This window comes from Anser brachyrhynchus (genome assembly GCF_964034855.1).
Source record: "Anser brachyrhynchus genome assembly, chromosome: 3".
NCBI classification, from domain to species: Eukaryota; Metazoa; Chordata; class Aves; order Anseriformes; family Anatidae; genus Anser; species Anser brachyrhynchus.
In genome coordinates, this window is record NC_137696.1 from 68,005,835 (window position 1) to 68,021,714 (window position 15,880).

General features: G+C 35.8%; 1 protein-coding gene and 1 long non-coding RNA gene across 5 annotated transcripts in view; one reads left to right on the forward strand and one right to left on the reverse strand.

Moving 5' to 3' along the window:
- The window catches only part of LAMA2 (laminin subunit alpha 2), a 380,279-nt gene that overhangs the window by 325,843 nt on the left and 38,556 nt on the right, over positions 1–15,880 (reverse strand). The gene's annotated exons all lie outside the window — the stretch shown is intronic.
- Positions 1–15,880, forward strand: part of LOC308192848 — a 266,449-nt gene that overhangs the window by 137,172 nt on the left and 113,397 nt on the right. The gene's annotated exons all lie outside the window — the stretch shown is intronic.

Below are 15,880 nucleotides of genomic sequence, written 5' to 3' on the forward strand. Positions count from 1 at the left end.
GAAGATGATCAGAGGGCTGGAGCACTTCTCCTATGAAGAAAGGTTGAGAGAGATGGGGATGTTCAGCCTGGAGAAGAGAAGGCTCCAGGGAGACCTCACTGCAGCTTTTCAATACTCAAAGGGGAATGATTTTAAACTTCAAGAGGGGAGATTTAGATTAGATTTTAGGAGGAAATTCTTCATTCAGAGGGTGGTGAGGTACAGGAACATGTTGCCCAGGGAAGTTGTGGATGCCTCATCCCTGGAGGTGTTCAAGGCCAGGTTGGACGGGGCTTTGAGCAACCTGGTCTGGTGAGAGGTGTCCCTGCCCATGGCAGGGGGGTTGGAACTGGATGATCTTTAAGATCCCTTCCAACCCAAACCATTCTGTGATTCTATGATTCTATGAAATTATTGAGAAGCTAGTTTTATTTCAGTAATCAAAAATGAAATGTTGCAAAAGGATAAGGAAAGTAATATCCACATAGGCTTAAGAAGAAGACCTATAAATAAGGATATTGAGTATGTGTAAGTGTACTTAAATTCAAGAGAATGACCATTATCTGCTCACTATCCCAGATGTCTTTAAATGATAACTTTCAAAAGAAAGGGTTTTGTTCTGACCATGAAACTACATAAGCTGCAGAGAGATTATACGCATTCCATCTGGCAGCAGTACTCTCAGTTTGGATTGATCTATATTTTATATCTGAGTTCATGAGAAAAGAATCCAAACAGATATATATATTTTTTTCAAAATCTGAACACGCAACTGACCTATCTCCATTCATAGGGGTACGTTTTGTATTCATGGACATACACAAGTAACAGACATAAATCAAAAAGGTATGAAACAGCTTATGAACAAATTGGGGTGGTGAGGGAGAAATGAGCAGTAAGATACTTACTGGATAGTGATTTACTTCAAAAGAATAAAATGTGATATTCTGTCTTTGAATGCCTAATAAAAACAGGTATTTCAGACCTGCCAAGTAATTAATTTGCAGAATATGCTACACAGAAGAGCAAGTGAGACAGTTTCTTAACAACAGTGAAATATTAATACTTTTACATTTAAAATCCTGTAGTGCTTCAAAATGTACTAAAGTGATTCCCAAAGTTCAGGAAAGCAATTTATGTTCTGTAACTGTAACATAGGCACTGCTGGCTAGCCCTGCAGAAAAAGTAGAACACAACAGAAAACTCATCTGAAACATGGTTGTCTGCAGTGGGTGGCTGGTTCATGACATTAAACTACAGTGTAATTTGGAAATGGAATTTAATAGCTTGAGGTTAAAATATTTTGCCCCTACCACACAGCCTGTTTCATTCTAATTGACATCAAATAAAAATAATAATAATAAAAAAAAACTGTTCAGTTATTTCCTCACATAGTTGCTGCTTTAACAACATAACACTTACTTCCCAAGTGCTGGTGGAAGGTTCTCATGTCAGAATGGGTTCCCTTTGGACAAAGAGTATAAAATGAAAATAGTTACAAGAAATAAAACCATGTTCAGTCCATGAAACAATTCTTCCTGCTGAGCAAAGAAAAAAAGAAAAGAGCATTGCTGAAAATGATTCTTTACTGATTTAACAGGAGATCCTAAAAGCACTATTATTTGGACCTAAGCCCTGTAGTTCTACAGAACATAAGAAAGAGGAAAAACACGGTCGACAGGGAAATGAAAAAATGATATCACTACATGATGAAATTGGAGATTTATGTGTATGTTTGCAGATTTCTAGTGCACAGTGAAGTATCTAGCATTCTTCCCCTCTGAAGATGATTTATGCAGCAAATCTTCCCTTTCCTTTCCTCCTGTACAAATCATGGAAATACTGGGGTCAAACCCAAGACAAGTTTTCTCTACTGAAAGCAAATTTTGTGCCATTTTGTGTACTTCCCTATACCATGGATATAAATAAGACTCTAAAAAGGGTCTTCCTACCCCTTTAAACTACAGTTATCTTCTGGCAGAGGTGAAAAGGTTTCTGTTTGTTTTGTTTTATTTTAGTATGTGAATAATTAATTTGGAGCCCTAGCTGTTCATTTTCTTTCTAGAGGAGCACTTTATGATGCTGGAAGCATTAGATGGACATTGCCAACTAAACTAAGTTCCCTTTTCGCCTTTTGGGGGATTCTGTACTCTGTGAGAGTTGTGTCAAGACAGTAATTTACATTTATCGCCTAGACTGCTTCAAAAGGTTTAGCCTCTTTTTGCATTAAATGTAAGGTCTGCTATAGGGCCATAGTTCAAATGTGAGTTCAACCAGTATGCTCAAATTCAGTGAGCAGCCATGAGTATCTAAATGTGACTCTGGCCTCTAGTAATTAACGAAACTAGAATTAGGTCACAGCATTATTTACTTTTATTTTATTGAATTCAAAATGACCTTCAATATTCAAAAGTTCCTTGCATTGCCCTAGCACTGAATACTTAAACGAGATGAGAAGTTTTAATACATAAGAATAGAACTCTACTAATCTAATATTTAACTAAACAAGCATCATAAAAGAAAATTCTCTGTATTGTTCGGTAATATAGACCCTACCAATGACAATTAAAACAAGTTATTTGAATTTAACACCAAAAAAAAATTGTGTTCAGTTAGAATCAAGAAGTTATAATAATGGTTTTACTATATCTTGTTAGAGGACACTGTTACTGAAAATCTTACCACTGAAATACAGATTTTTCTTGAAAATATCAGAAGACCTGAAATTACACGGTAAAGCTTTGGCAAAGACAAAGAATTTTACACTGAGGGACAAATCACTCTCTAGAAACATACAACTTCTAGCTCCCCTGCAATAGTTTATTGTTCTCCTAATCAAACTAAAAATGCATGATGTGTACCAGTACCAGACATTCTAAATTAGAATGTGAATAGTACAGAAAACTGATTAAATTATTTTCTTTACAGAAAGTACATGAAAACAAGGGTAGGATTTCATGCTGCTTTTGTTGGACATTAAAAACCCAGGGGAAAAAAAAAAAAAGTACAAATTAGGAACCCAAAATGAGAAGACAGCTATGCCAGCCCCACCCACACTCTTTCTTTCTACTTTCAGGACAAAATGTGCTCTCCACAGAATTCAGACTACAACTAGCTACAAAATGCACTTCCTTACCAGTGTCACAGTGTCACGGCTTCTCACAGGCAAAGCCAACGCTGTTTATCAATAATACACACATTTAGTCTTTGGCATTGTTAAATGAGATGAAAATAAAATGCCAGCTGTTCAAGACAACATGAAATAAAGTGCAAACAAAAAGCAACAACCTAAACTAAGATGAAGCAGACCTTAGTCTTTATCTTTCACTTATGGGAACTTAATACTGCCCTTGCAGACTGATAAATGAAAAAGTGAGCAGGAAAAAATGAACAAATGATAGGTACAAACACAGCTTCTCAAGTTCAAAGCCACATTATCCTAATCATTTCTGCTTTGACCTTAGGCTAACCTATTTTATCGACACATGGATTTATTCACATTGCTTACTGGCAGTAACATAAGAACTGAGATTTACCATGGCTTTTGAATTTAAAAAACTGATGTGTGATTCTAGCCACAGCTTTCAGATCTCTGTTCCCTTCTGAGCAAGTGGACAAAACCAGTCATGGACCCAGTATCTTTTGAAGGTACCTGCAGTATGCAGTCTGGCAAGCAGCTGGGCAGTTAGTTAAGTGACAACTTAAGAATTAATTCTTGTTGACACAAGAATTTGGTTATTCCATCCATTTTCCAGTACTTTGAAAAAAAGTTCCCCGTTTTACCAAATAATTAAAATGCTATTATTATTGCCAAATCTATTTGGAAAACATGAGTAAAATTCATTTTTCAAAAATGAATATTTTTTAAATAATTATTGCAACCAAATATTGCATTAGGTGAGATCAGAAGATCAGGGGAGCAGATGACCTGGATGGCTGTCATGAAACCTAATCCCAAAGCTCCTTTAAATCAACAACAGCCTTTGGATCAGATCTAGTTAGTAGCAATCAAATACAAGAGCAAGCAGTTTAAAACCTTCCACTAATATTACATTCATGTTAATTAAAAAAAAAAAAAAAATCCTCCCAAATACTTTACAGTTGAATTCCTGTTTCATGTTTGCATCCTTAGAGCCTTAGAAAAAACAATTCCTTAAAACCCCCGAAGCAGAAATTTTGTGGTCTTGCAGGTGTATGGAAACTTGGTTTAAAGTCCTTAGAGATGATTGGTGATGCAATGAAAAATGTTTTTCTACAACAGAAAAAGAGTGAAGTGACTGTCTAAAACAAAGCATATGTGCAATAACCAGAGAGTGATACTGCAGATGGCCGTAACACTGTTTACATGAAATCTGATTATTTCTCTTATTTTGGCACAGCTTATAAAGAAGCTTTTTTTTTTTTTTTCTCATGTGTAATGCCTTTAGCAGATACATTGAAGAGCTCAACAAACATATGCTTCCTATGTTTCATCAAATGCAACCCACTGTCCCATGAGATAAGGTCCAATCAGGAAGGCAAAGTCAAGAAACAAGCAATTGCAGAATCTCATCCAAACTACAGGTGTTCTGGTGTAACAACGCTCCTTCAGTTTGCTGGCTTCAGAAAGAAAACACAGAAGCATTCAGTACAGTATGTGGTTTACTAAGACAACGTCAGCTGCAACAGACTTTCCAGACAAACATTTGCTGTGGCTAAAATGTTTGAAATTATTTTCCTCATTTTTTTTCCAAACTAATTCATTATGATACATAGTAGTAAAACAAATTACTCTGTTTTCTGCTACCTCCTCCTGGAGAATGGAGCATGACAGGATGTGGTTATTTAAAAAAAAAGTAGTGACACGGAAAGTCAAGTCATATTAACTGATTCACATTTATGCATCATAATATGTACATTATGAATCATAATATGTAGTGGTACTAATTACTAGAGTTCATAATTTCTTGTAAGGCTCACTTTTTCTTTTTTTTTTTCCCCAAGAAAATTACAAAGTACTACCTGTAAGGAGAGTTAGGTTGTTTTTCATTTTTGTTTCTTGTCGATACTCTAAGGTTTGTACCAAAAAATGGAAAAACCATCTCTGAACAAAGAAACAACACAGAGAGAATCAAAAGCCAGATGCACAGAAGGCAATTAAAAAGTTGAAGAAAGAGAGCTTCTTGCTAAAATCTACAGCTCAGAGAAAAGTTGAGCCCTGAGAAGAAACACCACCACATAAGCAGCAGGAGAGAAAGCATAAACACTCGAATCAACACACCCTGTTTTGAAGCATGCAGAGCAGGAATAATTTGCCTACTCCAGTGGCAGAGAGAACTCCTCCTAAACAAATGGTTTTGTAGCTTAAAACCTAGGGTTGAAGCTTTGTTAGAGCACCTTGCCTCCAACCAGATTCGCTACAGGCAGGCTTTGAATCCGGAGATATAATATTGATTATTCTGCAGTGAAACACTATGGCAGCATAAAAGCAGTTTCTCGCACACTGCACAGGCCTGTACATCATTACAAGAGGTTAACAATAACAACTAAAGAAAAATAAAAATGGTTTTCTCTTGCATCACTACTTCCCCCAGGGCTGTAGCAGAACAGGCTGCAGCAGAACAGAATACATGGCTTTTCAAGACTGGTAACAGAGCAAAGACTAATACATCTTATGACTTTAGCCACCCTTGAGAGACCCCAGAGGCTGTCTGTCAGGCTTGCTGGAATACACCCTTCTAATGCTACTTCCTTGTACAAGAAAAGAGCTAATGTGTTCTTTGAACAAGTCTACCTCCCATATGATCTCTGCTTTTAGCGAAATCCTATTAGTGTTTTTTGTGTTTTTTGTTTGTTTGTTTGTTCTCATTCCCTCTGGTAATCTGCAGATCTTATTTCATTTCATCTTACATGAAGATTCTTCAGGAGGATGAGACACCCCACAGCTTAATTTTTATGATACAGATTTGCAAGAATCAAAAGGATCTCACTTCCTTGTGACACTACACACTGATTTCACTTGCTTCTCAGTGCATGAAAAAGAGCTTGTGAGTATGCACAGCGGGTTGAAATGATGAGATATGATATTTATTAATTAAATTGGGAAAGTCAGAAGAATGGAACAGCTTCAAATTTAATGTAAATGTATTATGAAAATGGCAAGGCTTTTTTATCTTACTGCATTATAGAACTCATCTCAGACACACATGGCAGTAGACATGTCATGTCTACTGTGTCACGTCATGTCTCTATGTGTTAGAGACAGTAGAGTTTTTCAAGATGATAAAATCTAAAGATGGGAGGGTAGCACCAGGAACAGATGCTAGATGAATCTCTAACTTGTTTCCCCACATTGCTACATGGAAAGATGGAAAGGCCTTCCTAACCCAGCTTGCAAGGAATTACTTTCATCAGTTTCACTAATTCACACACTCCCAACTTCTTTTTTTTTTTGTTTGTTTGTTTTTTGAGAGAACTTGAATGCTGTAAACTGATATGTTGTAAATTTATAGCAAGTCCTGTCTTTCGCAAACACAGCACCATGGATAGACACAGGGATAGACAGCCAGAACACCTTTTTTTTTTTTTTTTGGCAAAGATAACCCCTAAACCCCCAAACTTCACAACTCAGGCCTTTCTAGTCAGCCTTAAGGATGGCTTACTGGAAAAGTCATATTCAGGACCCTTATTTGAAGAGTGGAATCTCATCCTTTAAGTAAAAGCTTCAAAATCATCCCTAGTTTGTCTTCTACAGAAGAGAAAGAAGCAATTTAAGATTGTTATATTTTAAATAACTTAACAAGAACCACAGTCATAAAAGAAGAGCACAAAATAAAAAAAGTTACTGTTTGATAGAAATTTGTTTTGTGAGAGGTTCCTCAGATGGTGACAAACATCCAAAAAAGTGACAGGAGCAGATGGCATTTAAGATATCTTAAGCAAAGAATTAGCACATGCTCTAGGGCCATTAATATTAATGAATACAGTGTTCTTTCTGGAAAAAAAATAGTCTTCCTGCCTAATAGCATGATGATTTTTTTTTAATTATTATTTTTTTTTATCATTTAGCTTCTGTTCATTTTCTTGACTATCACTAAGTCAAGTGTCTGTGGGAGAAGAATAAGCTGGACTCTTCCAGTCTTCTCATATTCCTGTAGCTTTTTATATGAATATGACAGGATGAAGTCTAACTCAGAAAACCATGCTAACAATTTCACACATAAAATCCTTCACATTCCAAACAGCAGTTCCTAAACTGTAGTTTAAAATCGGCCGCACTTAAGTCAACAGGGTGGAATCAATATGGTAGCCCAACGCTTCTTTTCCATTTGTATTGGTACTTTTTTTTTTTTCCCAGTGTCTAAATGTCAGCTGTAACAAGTAGCACAGTGAAGTAGGAAGGGACCCAAATAGCAAAACAGTTGGTACAAAGGACCCAGTATCCATGCTATAGACAACTTTGGGAAGTACTTTGGAGTATCTCTAGTCAGGTCCCATGAAGTGAATGCTGGATCACATCTTTTGGTTTAGAATAGCCTGAAAGGAATCCAGTTTGTGCACTCTGAAATACAAACAAAACCTCTGCCACTGGGAAAGATCAGCGTATGCACTCAAAACACACTACTGATCAGATCTAAAATGTAAACGTAGACACACCCTGAATTTGGGAACAGAAAATCTTCATCAGGTCATCTGGCAATTGAAAAATCTATAGCTCATAAGATGCCAACGAACAGTTTCATAGATTTATAACTTGAACCATGAATCTGTGGGTGCAATTCAAAGCATTTACAATGGATATGGAACAAAGAATAGTAAAGATTTATCATTAGTGGTCTCTAAGCGAAATACTGTGTATCGAATAAAAATGATCGACCAACAAGAACACGCAGCTCAGACTCTGTAGAACAGCCGTCCTGTTCTGAAGATCCTAGGACCAGCACGGAGCTCTCACCTTCCCAGCACCATTGTGCAGAGAACCAGCAAGAGGCTCCTCCAACAGAAGTGGTATGGGTCCACTTCTGGCAGGGACCTCTGAATTCCCTCTGCCCTGTGCAGCCTGCCTGCTTGTTCCCAATTCCTCTATCTTGTCTTCCACTTCACCATCTCAGCTTTAATCTACATCAGCTTTCCTGTCTGCTGTCAGTCCCTGTTTCTTTCAGTTTCTCCTCTGTAACTAAAGAAATCCATACATGTAGGTAGATAGAAACATTTTTATGACTCTACATAATAATTTTGTATTTTTATTATACTCTATTTCTTACTCTGTGCACCAAACATTTTCCCTGCCATAAAATCTAAAATTTCAGTCTTCCATGTTTTCTATTTACAGCTCTGTTCTCCACACGTTCAAGTGTTTTTAGATTCTGTACTGCAGGTCTTGCAAACAGCTGAGTATCCAGTAGAGGACAGACCCTGAATGCCTGTTAGCCATTAAAGTAGCGAGCACCATGACACTTACTCCCTTTTGAAGCCAACCTTGAGCAGTAACAAAAAATACTCCAAAGCAGAAGATGCCACAGTTAAAGAAACAAACCCAAAGATTTTATGGATAAAGTGAGGCTGTAGGAATAATCTTCTTGCTTCTAGGACTGTGTATGACTATTAATGAGTTTTCAGCGTGTATACATACTCCTCAGAGAACCATTCATAAGCTGTTCCACAGCTGGGGGATGCTTGACAGTGCAGCTCCACAGAGAGCCTCTATAAATACTCCAAGGCCGAAAGAAATTGCGAGGATGAATAGCTTGCCCTTCATATAATTTACATTCTCAAAGTCACAAAACACTTTGCATACATCAGTAGGGCCTGCAGCCTTAACTTATGATTTCCTATGCAGTAAGGGAATAGCATCTCTTCTGAATTTGAATCAAGGAAAAATAAAAACAAGGTGTAACATAATTTATAGCATGCCTGCATGACACAAGGCCACACAGGACAGAGCTAGCTAGCCCTGCATACACTACCACAGTTATCGGCAGTAGTGCAGTTGTACTGACTTGGCTCATAATGTTGCTGCCAGTAACTGAGCTGGTTGGTTATCTCTAAACTACCATTTAGTTGTTACATACAACAACACAGAATGATACCAAGACCATAACAGCTAACAAAAACTTTCTCATGTTTCTCAGTAGGCTTTGGCTGAAACTCTCTGCTGAAAAATAAAGGAACCAGTAAGTTCTTGTCACTGGCATTTGCCAGCAAATAGATAGAGATGATAGACTCACATTGTAAATAACTCTTAAAAGTAGCAGAATCAATCAATATCTAAGAAAACAGAAAGTGCAGGAAGAGGGAAAGACAAGAGGTTAATCCAACAATGGCTGAAGCAATGTTATCAGGGATATCTGGTGTTTCTGCTCTATAAGGTGTCTGTCACAAATGAAAGGAAAACTTATCTGAGTAACAGCACTGGCTTACCTTTTTCAGAAGTGTAAATCAGGAAATATTAATACATAATTAATGGCACGTTTTTATTTATTTATGCAGCCATGAAACTGAAAGAAACGTGCAGAAGTCTATGATTGAGTCTCAAGGCTAGTTTTAACTTCCCAAGTTTTCTAAGGCACTCAGGTCTTATGGCAGGAATTCAATAGCTATTGCTTACAGTACGGGCCTCGGTGTAATGGCTCTACATTTCATTCACACCAAAGACCTTTTACTACTCCTGTGACCTTAAATGAGCCGTAAAAATCCTTTTGGAAATGAAATAGACCAAAATAAACTACTGAAAGCTGCACGTATGACTATATAGCGACATTACATATAAACATAGAGTGGCTTAACTAAGTATGTCTAAAAATAATCTTTAATTACATCAGTTGTTTCCTGTATAGACATAGTCTTATTTCTAGAAATACAATGTATTATGAGAATTAAAAACTGTATCTGGAAAAAAAAAATAAATAAATAAAAATAAATAAAATAAAATAAAATAAAATAAAATAAAATAAAATAAAATAAAGCAACTGATGTCATTAAAAAAAAAAGCAGGCATCTGTCAGCTTTAAACTAAGTTTAGGACTGAGACTACGGAGGAAATAAAGAAAAATATATGAATTTATGTGCTTAGTTCTTATAGGCTACTTGTAATCCTAGTGTAAAACCACAATATGATAGCATAAACTTTTTTTATTGCTTAAAGAAACATAGTTATATGTAATTAGTTACTGTATAGATCTTTATCTTGAGAAAAAAGCAATTGTGGATATGAGGACTGGAAAAAATAAATTTGGTTTGACTGCTTTATGGGACTTAGGGGGAGTAAATTCAACTACAATATGTCAGTTTTACCCTTTAATGTCTTTAGATGAGCAATTAAAAATTACTAACTCAAACACCACTGCATGACAGGATTCTAAATCAAATTTACTAGACAAAAAGAGGACAGAGTAACAGTATCCACAGTGTCAGCATCTGCCAGCATTCATCAGTTCACCTGGAATCAAAAAAAAATCAGAATTTCTTTTGTATGTGTTATTTTTGTTTCTGGAGCTGAATGAGAGGAAGAAGCCCACGCACAGGAAGGAACATGGCCAGACGCTGGCTCAGGTACAACTTGAAGATATTTCAGTACTGTCTTTCATTACACTCATTTAACTATTTTCTACAAACAGACTCTATAAGGAAAAAAAAAAAAAACTCAGCCATGGTTGACAGTGAGACTGCATATGAATACCTGATGCAGCCAACTGATATCAACACAAATATATTTGGCCTATCACACTTACACAGCTAGCTTTTTATTTCTGTAGTTTATCATCAGTATACAGGAAGCACTTACAAGGCTTTAAATCCAAAGAACACTTAATGCTTGCTTAAGTTCCACTGAAAGCAATTGTGTTTAGGCCTATGTTTAAATAAAGTTTGCACATGGATACAATCATGAAATTCGACCTAAATCACGTTACTGCAGAAATTGGAGCAATATCTGAAAAGTCTTCAACCAATGTGTTACTAGGCAAAACAGAAACAAAATAAGTCACAATCCACATTTCAAAGAATTTACAGGAGAGAAAAAAGGAGGAAGCAGGTTTTCAGTAGCACAACATAAAGTGCCCTTGCCCACTTCAAATCTAGAGTCTCCATCTGTGTCCTAAAACTCTACTTACAACTCCACTTTCACAAGTGGAACAGGGAATTCCCGTCTCTTTCTAAAGCTACTTTGACACTTATCTGGGAGATGACTCCATGGTGCAAGGATTTTTTCAGCATTTTATGCTACGAATCATATAAAACACTTAAAGCAGTTCTCAAGCAGATACCAGTGAACTACTCTTCCCTTTTCCACTGGACAGCCTTTATCATCACACCCTCCAGAGCTACAATCACATTTTTTCTTTCCTCAAAGTCTAATGAGTCTTTTCTTCATACACATGATAAAAACAGCTGGAGGCTTTCACTCTGGAAAAACCTTTGTGTAAGGTGCTTTCTGTAAAATAAAAGGGCACTCACCATTGCATTTTGGTTTGAGAAAGTTCCTGCAAGTGCACGCTGAGGTGACTTGCAAATTCCTGTTTATCTGAAATGCATATAAAGTAATGAAAGAATGCCTGACTTCTGGATCTTAGGTATACGTATGGCTTGCTCTATAATACCAAGACTGAGGGTTTTTAGAGCATGAAGAAAAGCAAAGGTTTAAGGATTAAAAAGCAACATGTATATGAGATTTAAGTACCAGCAGGCTAAGGGAGTCATTTTATAACATCTGACCCACTCCTTATGCTTACAAAATGGAAAAAAAAAAAAAAAGTTCAGCTCCTCCAGTTGCAAAGTAGGAACAGGCTGCACCAAATACAGCAGCCGTTATGACCCAGAAAGAAGAATTCTTATGTTTTTTCTTTAAAATTTCATGCTGGGCCTCAAACTGTATCTGTGAATAAAAGCATCCGTTTTGAGGGACATTTTTAAGTACAAAGTAAGCATTGTGGTGGTGGGATTGGATTGTAATCACTGGCCTTTCACATCTGCTTTTAAACATGTATATTTAGTGTTTTGTTCACTTGGATAAATTAAAACTAGCTACTAAAAATACTATTTTTTAAAAGTCTGAATAATTCTGGTCCAAAGAGACAGCTGTTATTGTTTAGGACTAATTAGAAAAATGCTAAGACTTACTTCCACTATGGTGTATCTAATTCTTTGGCACTCTCATCTGACTTGAGAATCACTTGAACTCTAAGATAGCTATATTATTTCTAATAGAAACTTCTTGCCCCAACATTCTTTTCTTATACTGTTACTGGGACAACAGACCTGTTGTTTGCCTCCAGCAAAACAACAAGAGGAGAGCTGCTAATTACCTGATCAAGGAAACTATGCTGACAACATCACCTGGCATAAGAATCACACATTAGAGATCAAAAATTTCATTTGGAAAGATTTGCTTTTATGCCTTGTAGTTAAGAACATCCTAAATTATCAATATTATTAAACAATCTTTGCAAATATTTACTTTTTCAAACAATGTCCTTGTCAACTGGATGAACCCCTGCTGAACCCAGTACAGGCTATCAAAATATTAGGAGGTTAGAACAGCATTCTTTTTTTAGTCATGCTTCTTCTTTGCAAGCATCACATTTTTCTCAGGAAAAGAATCTTCTTGTCTTTCATCATGCTCTAAGGTTCTCAGTTTCTCATACCCAAGATTATAAATAATCTTTGTAATATCTCAGCAGTCAAATACCCCTAAAGCTTTTTGGGAAGTGTTTGTCCATTACTAAGTCTGTATATGTTCTCTTACATTTCTTACACTGGACAGACATAGATGTTTTTATCCTTTTTCCTCTTAGGACTGTAATTGACTGTCTTCTAAATAAAGGTCACTATGAAGAATTCACCTCTAAGAGCCACTGAGGGAAAAGGAGGATATGTGGAATGTACAAGCTGTTTGTATGTATTTCTTTCTAAACGCAGAAAATTAAATCATGGAGAAAAATCACGATGGCACACACACGCAAAAAAAAAAAAAAAAAAAAAAAGACTCAAATTACTGTATATGGGGCAAACTTCTATAAGACTGTATCAATTACTCTTTTGAAAATGTTGATTGTTTCCACTAAACATTCAGTTGATGTAGTGGCAAATGTCTTATCTGGTTTTATTGATTTTTAAATTAAGTGTAACTTGGTGTTTTCAACAGCTCTATTACTATCACCAAAAGCTAAACCAGACAGAAATAAAGACATCTTTACACATCTTTTAAGGTAAGAGAAGATAATTTCTGAGAGAAAAAAAAAAAAGTATATTTTCCTACTTTCCTTTTCCCAGCTTTCCATTCACGCATACCTTGTTCATTTTGCCAATTTAACTACCCTGCTTTTATAGCAAAGAACATAGATCACCACAATACCATCAGTAAAACTATTACAGTAATCTGAACTTACTATAACACAGAAAACCTCTGGTCACAATCAAATTCTGCATTCTGATTCAAATCCACAACATTCAGTCAAGAAATTGAGATCTTTCTAACAGTCTTTTTTGTTCTAACATAGCAAGAATCCCACTGCTGAAACTGCTCACAGTTACAGACTGCTAGAGAAAATCTGTATTGTTATTTTTTTTATTATTATTATTGCTGTTGTTGTTGTTATTGCTATTATTATTAAAGTTTGTCATATTCCCTTCTGCAGATCCTTAAAAGCAGAGGCTATGAATATTGTGGAGTCATGGTACTCTTGTTCCAGTCTTGCTTTCATCTCAACAGACAACACAAGAGTCAGAAGATGGTATATTTAGGGAAGTTGAATAGGAAAGAAGAGCTAGCTCTAAAACTTACTTATTTTTAAAGAGATAGTGGAGCTCATTCAGAAATGCAACTCATCCATCGGGTAAGTCTTTCAAATGGCAGAGAAAGAACTGAGTGGCATCTGTACCACTGACTCAGTAGTATATCCTACAGAGAGCCATAGCAAAAGTATTATTGTAAAAATTAAATCAAATGCTATTTATACCAAGCCTGTCAACTACCCCAGCACAAAAGAAAGGTAAAATGAAGTAAAACACCAGTCATTTTTTAGACTGAATGATAAACTACATATATTTCTCATTTTTCTCTACAGAAAGCAAAAGCTAGGTCGGATTACCAGCTGAAATTACTGTAAGTATAAAACTTGCAGACCGATAATGAGTATTCACTGTAGAAACAGAAGGATACAAAAAGCAATATTGCACAAATTCTGTTCCACATCCAATAGTATTTAATATGTTCATTAATTATACAAGTAGAACAAAGAGAATGGTTATTGCATTGGCACAGTCTGGAAAACAGGATTAGAAGTGCTCTAGCAGCTAGGGAAGTCTAGCAGAGCTTGAAATCCAGTGAATTTCAGAACTTTCACAGGAATAATCAGCTCCACAAACACAGGGAGGGGAGCTATTACTGACTAGCAGCTCTGTAGAAATCATATAGCTACAATGGACCTCAGATTATGAGTCTGCTGTGCAATGTAGTTACAAAAAAGGTGATTATCGTTCCACGGCATCTAATCAGAAGTACAGCCTGTCCACCTTTCAGGCCTCAGTAGTTAATATTTGAACTTTTCAGTAGCTGGAGGTTAGAAACAGCAGTATAAACTTGAAAGATTGAAAAGACTGTCCAAAATGAGACCTGAGCATTAGTTTAGCTTTGGCACTGTTTAAAAGGTCTAAGTTTCAGAGAGCAAGAGAAATGATTAGAACTGCAGGTAAGATCGAGTGAAAGAACTGAGGATCTTAGCCCAGACCAAAAGGAATCTTCAGACACCTACAAGGTTACTACAAAGGAAAGGGGATTTTGCAATAGGTTTTGTTGTTTTTTTGTATTATCCATTTTGCCAAGACAATGATTTGAGAAAATATGTAAAAGAACAAAAGCACACGAACCTTCTTAGTATATCAATTAAGAAAATGTTTAATTAAACCTTAAATCTTAAACTCAGAGAATGAGATTGTGGTTTTTTTTTATGTTAAGTATTTATTTTTTGTATATTTTGTATATATTTTGTATATTTTTTGTATTTTTTGTATATTTTTTTAAGTATTTATTTTTATGTTAAGTATTTAAAATTAAAATTTTTAGTCAAAATTTCTGCAAGGCAGAACAGTTATCTGGATACTGAAAACAAGTTTGGTTATGATACTTTTTTTCATCAGTGTTAACAGTAACTTTCACAAACTATAGTACTGACATCTTCATACTTTAGAATAGACCCACTGTAAGAATATGCCTTTGATATCTTATTGAAAAGATAACCAGTGTTCACTTTGTGTCCTTTTTTATTTGTGCATGTTTTAACAAGCAGAAATGAGAGCTGTTACAGTTCAGCAGCAAAATTTCCCAAAGATTCCAGCTGTGATTTCCTGTATTTGGGGTGGGGGGTATGGGCCGAAATGTGCTCCAGAAGTCTTATGTGAGCACTAGGAGTTAATGGGCAAATCTCACTCACAACGTCTTTGTAACTCCATTTACTGTATACTAAACAGAGGTAATCCCTCTACCTGACTTCACAGGCAATTGTCATTTGTTTTAATTTCTTAATGCTTTAGAACTATTTAAATGTTCAATATAATTATAATAAATACTTAGAAGACAAAAATATTAAGAAGGAAATTAGTCATTTTTTGTTCAGGACAGGATATAAATGGAAAGCAGTAAGACAAAAGACAACATTTAAAGATTAAAAGAAGCCTGGAAAAATCTTACACTTCTATAACACCCTGTTAAAATAAAATTAATATATATATATATATCTTGGATGTCCCCAAGAAACTAAAGATTGTATTGCAAAACAGATAAAAGAGGTTAATGCACAGCCTTTTTCTGAAGATATTAATTCTGAAGTTTCAATCTTTTAAAGGCTCAAGTTTGCAGAGTTGCATTCTATTCTTGGTTTTGTTTTCGAGGGAAGAGGGCTACTGTCAATAACGGTGAAACTAAAAT